This window comes from Trachurus japonicus, chromosome 4 (genome assembly GCF_045865225.1).
Source record: "Trachurus japonicus isolate A0001 chromosome 4, Traja_1.0".
NCBI classification, from domain to species: Eukaryota; Metazoa; Chordata; class Actinopteri; order Carangiformes; family Carangidae; genus Trachurus; species Trachurus japonicus.
The window spans coordinates 1,995,402-2,008,967 of record NC_140910.1 but is presented as its reverse complement, the minus strand read 5'-3'; positions in this window follow the sequence as shown (position 1 = coordinate 2,008,967).

Genomic DNA, 13,566 nt, shown 5'->3' with positions numbered 1-13,566 from the left:
ATAACAGCGTTGCCAGTTTGGGGTTTCATTGTTGATCAGGCCTTTGGTATGTACCGGGTCTTTATTGAGAGATTTTGTTGATTGATACGTTCCCATAGGTTTATTTTTAAACACTTTTGATTGAGTGGGAAACAATTGACCATAGTGGCAGCTTGTGTGCTCAACATACAAAATGTTCCCAGACTTACATTCTATTTCAGTCTGGTCAGTATTAATAGGATTGAAGGGACACTGTGAATATAGCTGGCCTTTTCCTGACTCGCTCTGCTTGTATTGTCTTTAATGCAGCATATGGAAAATGTAGGCTACTTAATGTGAAAAACTATATGTATATGTGATGCATGTTCATTCACATCCTGAAACCAAAAAAGGAAAAAAGCAGCATGTCTGTGCATCTGAGAGTCTATTCCCAGCCTTGTTCCTGAGATCAAATATTTTTTTATTTTCAGGTTTTACATCTAATGTGTTGACAGGAGGCTTCAGATGAACAAAGGGTAGGTGAGCTCAGTCTGCTGTTTGGAGTTTTAATCTCTCTCATCCTCTGTGTGTTTTCCTTTTTCATGTTTGGATGGAGTTGACAGGACTTTTGTGTTGTTTTTTTCTTTTTCTCCAGCCCGTAGGTGGACCTCAGAGGACCCTCTCTGCTCGCCTCGCTGGAGATCAGAAGTTGGAACGAATGTTTAGACTTTCATGTGGGTGCACGTGCATCATACACAGACAGACAAACACAGAGAGAGGGGGAAAAAAATTGAGCTCGGGAAATATTTCCAGTAAATGAGGCTGGCTGATCTACTAAAAGCACTGATGGCCTTCCTGTCGTTCAGCTGCTACAAAGAGGAGGAAATGAATTATGCATCGTTTCTGTATGAGAACACAACTCTCTGAGTCTGATTTTCTGCAGCCTGGTGACATTTGGCTCAGGCTTCTGAAACACTGGGGCTATAACGGTCTATTAAGGCTGTTTTAGAGGAATTTACTGGCAGCAGGGAAACTTTTCTTTGTCACTGTACCAGTATGGTGCACACAGACTGAGGTGGATTGTGATGACTGGAAATAAAACGTGAGTCATAGTGCAAGCCTTAACGTGTTGGCTTTTCTACTGAGGAATGTTTAAGGGTACATTTCTTATCACACACTATGTTTTCTGAAAAATGAATGCACCATTTGAAATTTTTACTTGGGGGTGGGGGACTAGTCACATGATCATCCTCTCCAGACATATTTTAAAGTTTGTTCAATGTTTGTTCAGTTGTACAGCATGCCATGGACCTCCTCCAAATTATCAGCAGCATCATTTATATGAGTCGCGACTCATTGCATTGACCATTGATGGTTGAAAGTGGGTGTATAGAGGGTGGGATATGAGGTTGAGTGACTTGTGCACATTCCCAAAATGATTGTGGTTTATGAAGGGACCTGCAGGTGTGCATCTTTTGTTTGAATATGCAGTCTTCAGCTTTTGTGCACACATACACTTTTAGTGAAAATCCTATGCACTGTTTTATAACTGAGGCCACACAACAGTAAGGACAGTTGGTTAGTTACCTTGTAACTGGCAGTGGCTGACACAGTGTTAGCAACCATGCTAATGCAAACTCAACCCAGAGGACAGGTCTGTTGAGACCAGAACCAGAGACCAGCAGAAGGATCAGAACAGTTAGTGAAGTAGCTAATCATCTTTGATAAGTTTGGTGGGCTAACGCCAACTCAGGTTGGAAAAGGTTTCAGGTTTATCTCTGCCCCCGCCTCCACAAGTTGACAGGTTGGTTAAAGCACCGAACCTGGGGGACAGAGCCTTTTCCATCGCTGCCCCCTCCCTCTGGAACTCACTCCCCAAACCCATCCGTATCTGCACACACCTCCTAACATTCAAGACCATGCTCAAAACTCACCTTTTTAAATTAGCTTTTAATACATAATTTTGTGTGTTTTCTACAGTTTTATTGTTGTTTTTAACTGTATCTCACTCTGACTTTGCTCTATTTTATGATTTTTAAAGTGTAAAGTGTCTTTGAGCATCTGTAAAATTATTATTATTAAACTGTCAGTGTGGAAACACTCAGTCTTGGTGCTGACTGATTATTAGGCGTATGATATGTTTGCTGGACCAACGCTGTTCAACTTTGGCCTGTTATTCAAGATTTGACATGACTTAGACTTGAAACAGGTGAATTGAAAGAACTTCACATTTTTGTCATTTGTATTTTTCTAGATACTGTTAAATTGGTGTGTGAGTATTTTTGTCCAGTACCTACGCACCCAAGAGATATTCTGTAATGCCTGAGTAGGCGCAAGTTTACACTTTACATTCACATGAAGAACAATTTTTTTGGACCTATGACCGAAGTCCTCATCAGCATCTTTAAGTGAAGCAGCTTTGCCTGTAGCTGCTGCTGCTGTTACTATGTTATTTCTATGGCTATATGCCATTTTGATTGATCCACTCACAAAAAGCTAAAAAAAAAAAAAAAAAAAAAAAATAAGAAATAGAGCTGAAATGTCAATATTTCTTAAACTCAGTGAAAAGTCAAGGCAGGGTTTTGTTTCACTGAAAACTGCTGCAGCTGTTTACGCTTTACATATCCTTTGCCTGCTGTTGTACTATTCTGTCATGCTCTTTATCTCTATGTGGAACCAGTATTACATTTTGTCCTTCTCCTTGCAACTCAATTTAGTTTTTCATCCTCTGGTAGTCGACTGCATTGGTTGACAGGTTTTCACAAGAACCCATTTCATGTTTCAAGAACAAAATGTGGGACAAACAAATGGGCCACAGAAATCACAAGCTGAGCTAAATGCAGAGCGGTCTCTTTAATAAAGACATGCTAGTGAAACACGTGCAAAAAGGTGAATTAAAAACAGCAGCAAATGACTATTATCACTGCTACTGACATGAAAGTTTCAGCAAACACATACAGAGAGACAGGCACGTACCTGACCAGGTGTGATCAATCAGCCAGCTGATTGGTGCTGTTAATTAGCTGAAAACAAAATTCTGGAAGGCAGGAAAAGATCAAGAGAGAGAGAGACACAGAGAGAGATGTTAATCTGGTATACGGTATAACAGCAGAACTCTTTAGTCACTTTTCCTCTTTTTCCTCTTTAGAATTGCAGTGATTTGTATTATAACATTTGTATGACATGGAGGTCAAGGTGTATTGTGGGCCTATCGGAGGGAGTTTATTTACAGCTAATTAACAGCACCAGCTGTGTGATTGATCACACCTGGTCATGTACGTGCCTTGTCTCTGTATCTGTTCAGTGAAACACTAATGTCAGTAATGATCGTCGTGGGCTTTTCCGCCCAGTTTCATTGGTGCGCGGGTATTTTTTCTCTCTTTGCTCATAATGCACATCCATACATTCATCTCCAAGCACAACCCCTCATCTACTATATTGGATAGTATCTAGGTCAATTGACACATTCCTCAGTCTGTGCTCATCATGAAACTCCCTGAGCACTAACACCTAATAAAATAAACGTTTCCTGTCTTATATTAACTGAGGTGGGACAAAAACAAGATAATAAAGACTTGGCCAGAACAAAGGGAACAGCTAAGACAAGAGAGGGAGTGAATTATTAATTACACACAGCTTTGGCATGCTCATTGGCTTTTGACAGTACACTTTGTTCCAAACATACTCTGTTCTCTGGTTTACATGTACGACACCCAAGCTTCAATAAACACAGCAAGGCATGCTGGGTACTGGCCGTCAGTGGCTGTGTAACAGACACACCTCTCTATTGACACATTAGGAAGATGGTTGTCTCTTTTCCGTGGCATCAAAACAGGGAAGTCAGGGAAATCTCTTGGATTAAAAACTCAATAAGAATGCATATCATTTTCTAGTTGACATGTAAAAATGAGTAGGCTACCTCTGTTCATTATTGATTATCTATCTAGATTACAGTCAATTGAGGAAAAACAGGTCGGGTAGGAAAGACACACTTTGTTTTCTTGTCCTGAGTCAAAATTGATTTTATGTGTGTGTGTGGAATTGGAACGGGGCCTTTGACGTCAGAGTGGACTTCATTAATTAAAGATCCCATACTCACCCTGTGTTTTATTTGAAATGTTGATCCATCAGAGGATATTGTTGTTGTTTTTAAAGATCAAGCTCTGGTAAAAACAGGTCAGTCAGCCAATCAGAGGAGGAGGCTCTCTTGACTCTTGACTCTCTCTTCTATAAGTGATCAAATAAAAGCAGGTGAGTGAGCAGATTTCAGATTGTGGGTCCTGGTGGGCAGGGCTTGGTTACCTGTTGTGACATCACAAAGTTACAGAAGGCCTGACCGATTGGCTCAGTTTCTGATTAATGGCTCTGAAAATTTCTCTGTGGACTGAGGCCCTGTTTACATGACAACACTCGCAGGTGAAAATGGCAAAATATTTAATCGGATGTGATATGCCGACAGTGTGAAACCACCCCCCAGAGTGGAAATCTTTAAAACGCTCCGCCATTGTGTCTCCATGTAAAGGGTGAAAACGCAAAAGTCTGCTCCGATTGCTATGACCTGTGGAGGGCACGGAGGGCAGCGTTACGATGGCCGGCGTCCAGCCTGCCGGAAATCAAGAAGAAGAGGAAGAAGGGCAAAATAACATTTCTGTAAAAGCACTGTCACTTTTACAGAAATGTTAATTAATGTGCACTGTCCTCTCCAAATAAAAAATAAAAAAAATAAAAAAAAATAAAAAAAATTCTGGGTTGTAGACAGGTGTGCAGACTTGGTGGTGTTGTGTGGCACACTGCCATATAGGCGCCTGGCATGCATACAACATTGAATTCCACAGACTTTTGCATCGCTGTATGCACGCAGATTTCCACCCTAAAAACGCTCGTTTAAATGCGAAATAAAAAGTGAGAACGCAATGCCACTTTTGCGTTATTTGTTGAGATCGTTTCCGTGTAAACGTAGCCTTAGGCTTTGATACTTTCACAGTAGTAATGGAACCTAGAGCTCCTTTATAACCAGAGAACACATAAAAGTCTCAATTTATACTGTACAATGCCTTTGAACCTACTTTTATTCCATGTTGTAAAATGTTACTCATCCTTGTTTTCATGGACTAAAAAAAAAAAAAAAAATCAAACACAGTGACACCATGAAACTCAGATTAAAAAAGGTGGGATTGTTTGATGTTTGCAATTAATTTTCATGTGTTCCAATTCATGCATTTTTATATTATTTTAGGCTAATAAAGACATACTTTACCACTGCAGCCCTGAGAGCTCAGTGCTCATTTAAAAGAGTCCACAAACAAATGCTGTGCTACAAATAGAAGCACAACCAAAGCAAAATGTTCACTCCTTTGCCTCCTTCGCCTCAGCTACCCTGAAATGGACCTCTTACATCCATTTTTTACAGTCGGTGAAACAGCAACAGCGACACAATAACTCCTCTGTTCTCATAACACAATCCAGGGAGCAGAAGAGTTCACTGTGACCATCTAATATAGGCAGCCCTAGAAACTAGATCTCTGTGTGTGTTTGAGTGTGAGCGTTATCATGTGGTGACTCATAATGCATTTCAGCTGATGTATAGCATCTAAATGGAAATAGTCGCAAATGCTGTTTATATAAGGTTCACTAAAAGGTTAATTTCAGCACTCAGATTTGTGATAGGAGGTCGGAGTGTCAGTGCATAATAGCTGCTGTCAGGCTATTTAAAGCACTGGCCTAGTTTTCATGAACTTCTCACACAATTGATTCAAGGACATAATCACACTGACTCTTCATCAGGAGAATAAACTGTGGCTTCTCATTCAGAACAGAGACTCTGATAATGGCCTAAATTTGACATTTATCAGAAATTTGCATGATGTTTGGAAAAGAGTGCAGCACAAACACCAACACAGACACACTTAGACACATGCTTCTGCACCATATCCCCGCATATTTTCCTCGTCTCTATAGGAGCTCCAGATTCCTGGGCTGCCCTCCTTCCCCCCTGGAGGCTCTGAGGCATCTTGTCCTGATCAGGGCCAATAACAATAGATCTGCTTGTATAACGGGATGTCTTCAGTGAGATGGCTGCAGAAAGCAATGGAGCTTGACCCACTTTCCAGTCCCGTGAACCACATTAATTCGCTCTGCCAGGTGCTTGGGAGGGTGAAGGTCTGCGTAGTGATTGTACTGTGGCCCTCATCTGGGAGCTTTTCATGTAACAGGGTGAAGGAACCTGAAACAAGTTTGGCTGTATACTAATGTATTCAGAGAAAAAGAAAACACAAAGTGTTGGACTCACACTCTTAAAATAACAGTTACTGATTTCTGCTTGTAATTTGTAAATTGTAAATTGATTTCTCATTTCACATAACTCATTAACTTTCATTTCATTCTTCAATCTTCTGCCTTTTGACAAAAAAGTCCACAGCCCAACCTGAGAATGTATCTGTCCATGTAGTGACTGGGTCCCTGTTCACCAGCCTCTGAAGCTTAGAGGGGTGTCCCATTTTCACCCACTGCATGCTTTTTGTGTTTTTTCCTGCATTTGATTCCCAATGCCCTAAGAACAAAAACCCAGGTGAAATTGGAAAAAAAAGAAGAACTTTTGAAACCGGCCTTTCACTACATCTCTGCCTGCCATCCCCACTAATGCTCTACTAAACAGAGATTATTTGAAAAGTCTACTGACCCAGTTTTAGATTTTTGAAAAACACCAGGGAGTTGCATTGTACTCCGAACACTGCAGGAGCTGAGAAGTGAGAATAAACTGAAACGATGATGTAGACACCTACATTCATTCACTGATTGGGTCTCAACAGCCTCAGCTACAAGTGGTGAAAGCAGCACGGATGAATTATGAGTGTTGGTGACCTTGATGTCTTTGCCAACAGTTTTTGTTCAGTTCATTTGTCATGCTACAACTGTCTTTCCTGTTCCGTGTTAATAGCATTTTCTGCAACCAACCAATTGCAATCTACCTCCTGTTCACACCCATGTGCGTATGCCCAGTGTGTGTGGTAATGTGAAATCTTTTTTAGGTGTCATTGTATGTGCAGACATATTTTCTGATGCAAACATAAAATAATCGTATGTACGTCACACTTTTACACTATCTCTTGCAATTGTTGGGTATGATGTGGGAAACGTCATAAACTATGGAGAAAAGATGCTGCCAAAACTACCAAAATGGGTGCTTGGGAACAGAGGCGTTGCAACAGGGCAGGCAGCCCAGGCAATTGCCTAGGGCTGCTGACATTGGTCCATATCGGTGACAACCTGATGTTGTCACTGGCTGTGTACATCGAATGTTGTCCATAGTCAACCCAGTATCATATAAAAATGTAACCACCTAGCAACAGCAGAAAACATTGCCGTTTCTAATTATTCTGGATGGATCTGAAAGAACAACAAGCAAGCGAATGATTATGTACATTCACTGAGCAATTACTATGAAAATAAAATTTACTACCTCAAAATATTGATTTTTGCACTAAAAATGATAGAAATATTTGCTATGTTATTTTGTTCTCATGGCCAGAAACTTGAGAGTCACGTGACTTGCACACAAAACAATACGAAAAAAAAATAGTCAGAAAAAACTGTCATACGATTTAAGAGCCGTTATTGTAAACCCTCTATGTTTTTGCACTTTGGACCAATGTAGCCAAGGTATGTTTTACATGAGACTGAGTTAGCATAGTATGCAGAATTGAATCATCAATAGTTTGGGATTTTTGGATTCATTAACAGTTAATGTTTGTGGTCCCAGTTGGGGCTGGGGGCCCTCCAAGTTACCTCTTGCCTGGGGCCTCCAGAGTGTCTAGAAACGCCCCTGCTTGGGAACAAATCTTTGATGTGAACATACTGGTTGCAGCTGAACAGCATCACAGCTCATTTGCATACAGTTGCCTGGACTTGAACTTTTTCGGACACAAACAAACCATCATACTGCTGCTCGCTGCCAACAGATGCTGGCTCACATTAACCGACTGACTTCCACTCACTTTGATGCTCTCACCACTTTCTGGCTGAACATACTGTTACTGTCATCACTGCGCTACTCCCTGCTCAAAAAACAAATCCCAGAATTCCCTCCTGATTGGTTATTGTTGAAGTTTTGACCTTCAATGAGGTTTAAAACAATGAGCTAGTGATTTTGGTGTGCTTGAACACATACATTCATCGTTGCATACCCATTCCTTCACTGTGGTCTGCTGGACATAAACATTAGCCCGACTGACTCAACATATATCTCTGAATGCAGAATATGTTGGCAGAAATGTCTTTTTTCCACAAGATGTTGAGCTCTTTGCTGACGCACGTACACGAGAAATATTCTGTGAAGGTATTTGAAAAGTCTCACAAGTTAATACGCTTCTTAGTGTTCACCTTGAATTTTCTCTTTTGCGTCACCCTGGAGAAATATCTGCCACATACAAAGGAGGCAAATCCAGTGACAGGATTAACGTAGATGCTCTCCTTCAAACTCTAAAGCACATTAAGTTTTCTGTTTGAAAGATCAGAGTCAATAATGTTACAAACATGTCTCCCTAACCTTAACTTTGGTTTTCTACTACAGGGACTGGGCTTGAAGTGTCACCCTCATTGTGGCACAGTCAGTATGTCAGTGAGTTACTTGTGGCACATGATGCTTTCCTCAGGATGTCTGACGCACGTCTTTTTTCTTTTTTTCTTCTTGGTGCCATTTTTTGTGAAGAGTACAGTGTGTACCCCTCAAGAACATTGACAGATATCCCCCATTATTGCCTGGAGCAGTTTGGACGGTTTGTCTCTTCTTTTTCTCGCTCTGCGGCGTCCTAATGGCCCTGCTGCACTACAACTCTTCCCTGCAGCAGACACTTAATGTTTCTCTGAAAGCAGAGCCAGCGGGGCTGGGGATGGGTGGGGGACTGTGTGCTTGACCAGCTTCCAAGTCTATGGTGCGGGCTGCATGGACTTGGACCCTCATGGTTGACTGCAGTCAGTTCAGCAAAGAACAAGTGGGAAACAAAACTGAACCACTGGGGATTTAACACATGTTAACTTAAAGGGAGGGTTAAACATTTTTGCCAAATTGGCCCATTGCCATAATCCCTATAGTCATAGCAGTAGGTTTGTTACCTTTAACTGTCGGTGCAAGATATTTTTAGAATGGCGGAGCAGAGCCGCGAGCTGCTCAGAGCTACGCTACGGAGGCTGATGGGATTTCTTGGTTTCCCTCATCAAACTCATCAAATACACAATCCAACAACTTCAAAACCCTCTGGTGGACAGGTTGCGACCACGCTATGAGATAATAACAGAACATTACGAGATGGAGTTGTAAATGCAGAGACTGCTTGCCGAAAAACTGCCCTCAACAGGAACACGCATCGGTGGTTTTGCATGAATTTGCCTCCAAAACAACTCTGTCTCAAAATGTTCTGTTATTATCTCAAAGCATGGTGAATGTGCAGGTCACAACAAAATAGCTTGCACCGACAATTAAAGGTAACAAACCTACTCCTAAAACTATAGGCCGGGGATTATGGCAATGGGCCAATTTGCCAAAAATGTTGAACTATCCCTTTAAACGTGTAGGAGAAATCTGGAACATGGCAAAGTGTCATGTCATGTCAAAGAGTCAGCTACCTCTTTCATCCCAGCTATTTCCTGTACACAGCTGTGAGACAGCTCTCCCACTCACTCACACACACACACACACACACACACACACACACACACACACACACACACACACACACACACAGTGATTACAACACCCAGAACCATCTTTTGTCTTGCACGCTCTCTTCCTGTCGAGCAGCCTCACCAAGGACATGCGCTGTAAAAGGATGTGACCCTGAGGTTGGTCTCTGTCTGCCTCTGCACCAGGAACACGCTCACATTCATGCAGCTGTGTTTTAATCCTTTGTGTGATGTTGCCAGCAGAGATGATCCCATACGCCATGGCATGATGATGGCGTCTGCGTGGGAGTTCATGTGCACATGAATGAACGCTCAGCACTCATTCATGAGTGTGTACTGTCAGTAGGAAACATGCTGGATGAGCTCTTTGCAGCAGTGTTCTGTAGCCTAGCTGTCCTCATGTGCACAGACTGGAGGGGACAGGTGTGGCAGTTTTGGAGGTAGTGAAGAAGCATAACTCACCATACTGAATATGAAGTACATTTTATAGGCAGCAAAATAAAATAAAAACATGGCTCTGAGCTGCAGGCCAATCACAAGACAGCATCAGTGATGAAGTTTGAATTGCATGGTGACAACACTTGCTTTTATAAATGAGGTGCCGTGTCAGGATAAGCTGTGAGCCTCCTGAAGAAGCACCTCAGGCTTTATGTCAAAATAACACTGTCTGACAGGACAAATGAAAATATACTAAAATAGCCATTTGCAAATGTAGGCTGCTGCATAGCCCACGTTAGCATCAGTAACTGTTTACAAACAGCTTCTGCTACTGAAGCGAGCATGCTAACCAACTAGCTGCACGAACCTAATATGTTCCTCACCTATGAAATGAGCAACTCTCCATTGACTGCCATGTTAAAATAGCCGACTTCACAGCTTAAAAAAACATATTTACAGCCTGGTAACTTTTATTTTTTTGGTCTCTACCGATAGTTTCCACCTCTGTGAACACTGTGTGTGTGTGGGGGGGGGGGGTTGTACCACAACCGTTTTAGTATTGTTTAGGCCAGGGGTCTTCAACGTTTTCCAGGCCAAGGACCCCCAAACTGATGGAGAGATGGAGCGGGGACCCCCTACTTATATTGTAGGCTTCATAAATGGGGGGTGGTTACGTTGAGTGACAGGTTACAGTTACCGGCCGTTAATTGGTTGCTTCGAGTTCAGTGGGCGGGTTCTCGGCCAGCAAACCGCCGCACCTCTCCAAATATGGAAAATAGACTCCCATTAAAATCCAAGATGGCGCAGTTCAAATTCCCGTAGTAGGAGCACAAAACAGACTCAATGGGTGATGTCACGGGCGCTACATCCATTCTTTTACAGTCTATGGTTGTGACTTTGCAGATTTTTGCCTATTTTTGATTGAGAAGTTGAGTTGTTCCATTGGTTGGGTTTAGGCAAAGAAGAAAGGAGTTGGTTAAGTTTAGTAAAAAAGACCAGGTAGAGGCTAGACAGGCTAGATAGATAGAGAGAGTCCATCGACTGGCAACAGCGGGGAACATACAGTATGTTCCCCAGTCACATACACAGTGGGTAGCATAGGACCCGGGGAACATGGATGACCCCCAGTCGGAGTGGCCTGTCAGGTCACTTTGTTTCAGAAGACACGTCATCACCTCTTATATTGTAAACACTGCTGCTGCTGCTGCTCTCATCAAGACTGGTGTGTAAACAGCTGTCAGTGTTAACGTTGGATATGCAGCAGGAGCAAAAACAGCTCCTTTAACATTTCACAACAGGTCTATGCACTGATGAAACTGTTGCTCAGTTCAGCAGGATGTGCTGTTCTTGAACCTCCCTCTGTGTTGTTGTTTGTGTGTCTTCTCTCAGCGGCCCGTCTGCAGTAGGCTATGTTGATGGAAAGTCCCACACACAGACACACACACACATTGTAATGTTTTTCAGTGTTTTCTGTTGTTTCAGTCGAACACATTCACTCCATCAGGGCTGCATGTGTTCACAGGTGTCTAATCCACCTGCATTCAGGTGTATTCTTCCTGTGAGAGGTAGTGACAGGACTGAGCCTGTTTGTCAGTTTGTGCACAAAACTTCGATGCCAGACTGACAGAGAGGCGGTGTCAGGGATGACAGACGTGTGGGTAAACCTGTGAACAGGACAAGAGGATTAAGGTAATGAATATAGGATAATGACTGCTGGGTGATAATGATGATGATATATGCCTGACAGTGGTCTGTGTGACTGGACAGATGCACAATAAACACGTCGAAGCTTATCGTCAGTGGGTGCACAGTGTTCTTCCAAATATCTTATACCTCAGTCTGAATCAGGCTTGCATGTGCACAGCGGCAGCATCTTTTCCGCTCCCGTTCATCACCGAGCTCTCGTTAGGCGTGAGCTGACGAGCTGAGTGGGTCACGGTGTCCCGCTGAGGACTGCGAAGAAGCCAGACAAGAGCTGCGATGACAGCCGCATCAGAGTTAGAGCCGGAGCCACATCTGAATCACACGTTCCATTTCCCCCTCTTCCTTCTCTCTCCACTTCACACATCACAACACAGTACATGCAGTACTGCCAGGCATTAACTTTCTCATACTGTTTCTGTAATTGCCACAATGTGAAGAAGGACTGGACAGCGGTTTCATTTTGTCCACTAAGTAGCCATAATAACAAATTAGAAGCTGTGCTCAGAATCAGCCCCCCCCCCCCCCCCCCCGGGGGAAAGCCGTCCGTCTGTGTTTGAGGCAGTACAGAGGCTCTGAGCCCCTCGCTCTGCCTCCAGCTCCGCTCAGGCCGGGCAGTAAAACAGGCTAGACACACAGACAGGGCCCTGGGGAGAGTGTGAATTACCGACAATGGCCTAAATCCATAAATCTCAACCACTGAACTGAACCCCATGTCCCAACATGATCCGTCCAGAGTGTCCTCATCTGTCTCTGATTTTACCTCATAGCAACCTGACTGCCAGTTTTTTTCCCTTTTAGAAATTGGGTTCATGAATAAAATGCGTATGCATTTGTTGCCATGGATGCATGAAATATCTAAAACTGAAAGGAACTCCAAAAATATCTGGTAATTTGTCTGCCTCCTTTTAAATTTAAACAATAATCTGATCTTGATATTTTAATACAAATTGAAAACCTTCTATTCTCTGTCCTCAAGCTCAGTGCTGTTTTCTCCAGTGTCTAATGGATGTGCTGCCTAGTTTCCTCGTGCCAAAAACAATACAAGATGGCTTCTATTTCAACTGATCTTCCATGTAGGATTTATCTACAACGGCTTTGCTCAGGTCTAATTTTTATTTCCTCACTCATGTGTTTTGCACGTGAGCCAAAAAAACCCGACAACAACAAAAAACAACAACTTCTTACTCAGTGAAAACAGGATAATCCCTGAGTTTAAGGTCTTACCTTAAACACACATGTCTACGGTCACATGCACGCCAGACGAAAACATGCTATCGTCTGTTATTACTGCAGCACCTCTCTCCTTCGTGCGCGCAGCAGACCCACATGTTGGCACACATAACAACAATTTGGGGACAGACATGTGCTCTAAAATGAGAATGGAAAGCCATTATCCAGTGTTACGCCAGGGATCAGCGCTGGAATGTAAACAGGAGAACGAGGAGCATGAATGAGAGATGGAGAGTCAAGATTTGATATTTTCCACCGTGTTTTTTGCTCCGGCTAACTGGCTCACTGTAAAAAAAAAAAAAAGTTCAGAGCTGGCAGTGGCATTCCTTGAGTCAGAGGAGGAGGTGTGGTGGTGGTGGTTGGGGGACCATTGTCATTCACAGCCCTGCATTCAGAGGTATGCAAATGCTCGAACATGTTAGAGGCTTTACATTTCAATAAGAAAAAACACAAGCTCTCTTCCCTTTGTGTTGACCCAAGAGCTGCTTGTGCCAACAGGCCAATATAATTCTAATTGGCCACTGGAAATGCAAATGCACTTGTGGATATAAACAAATA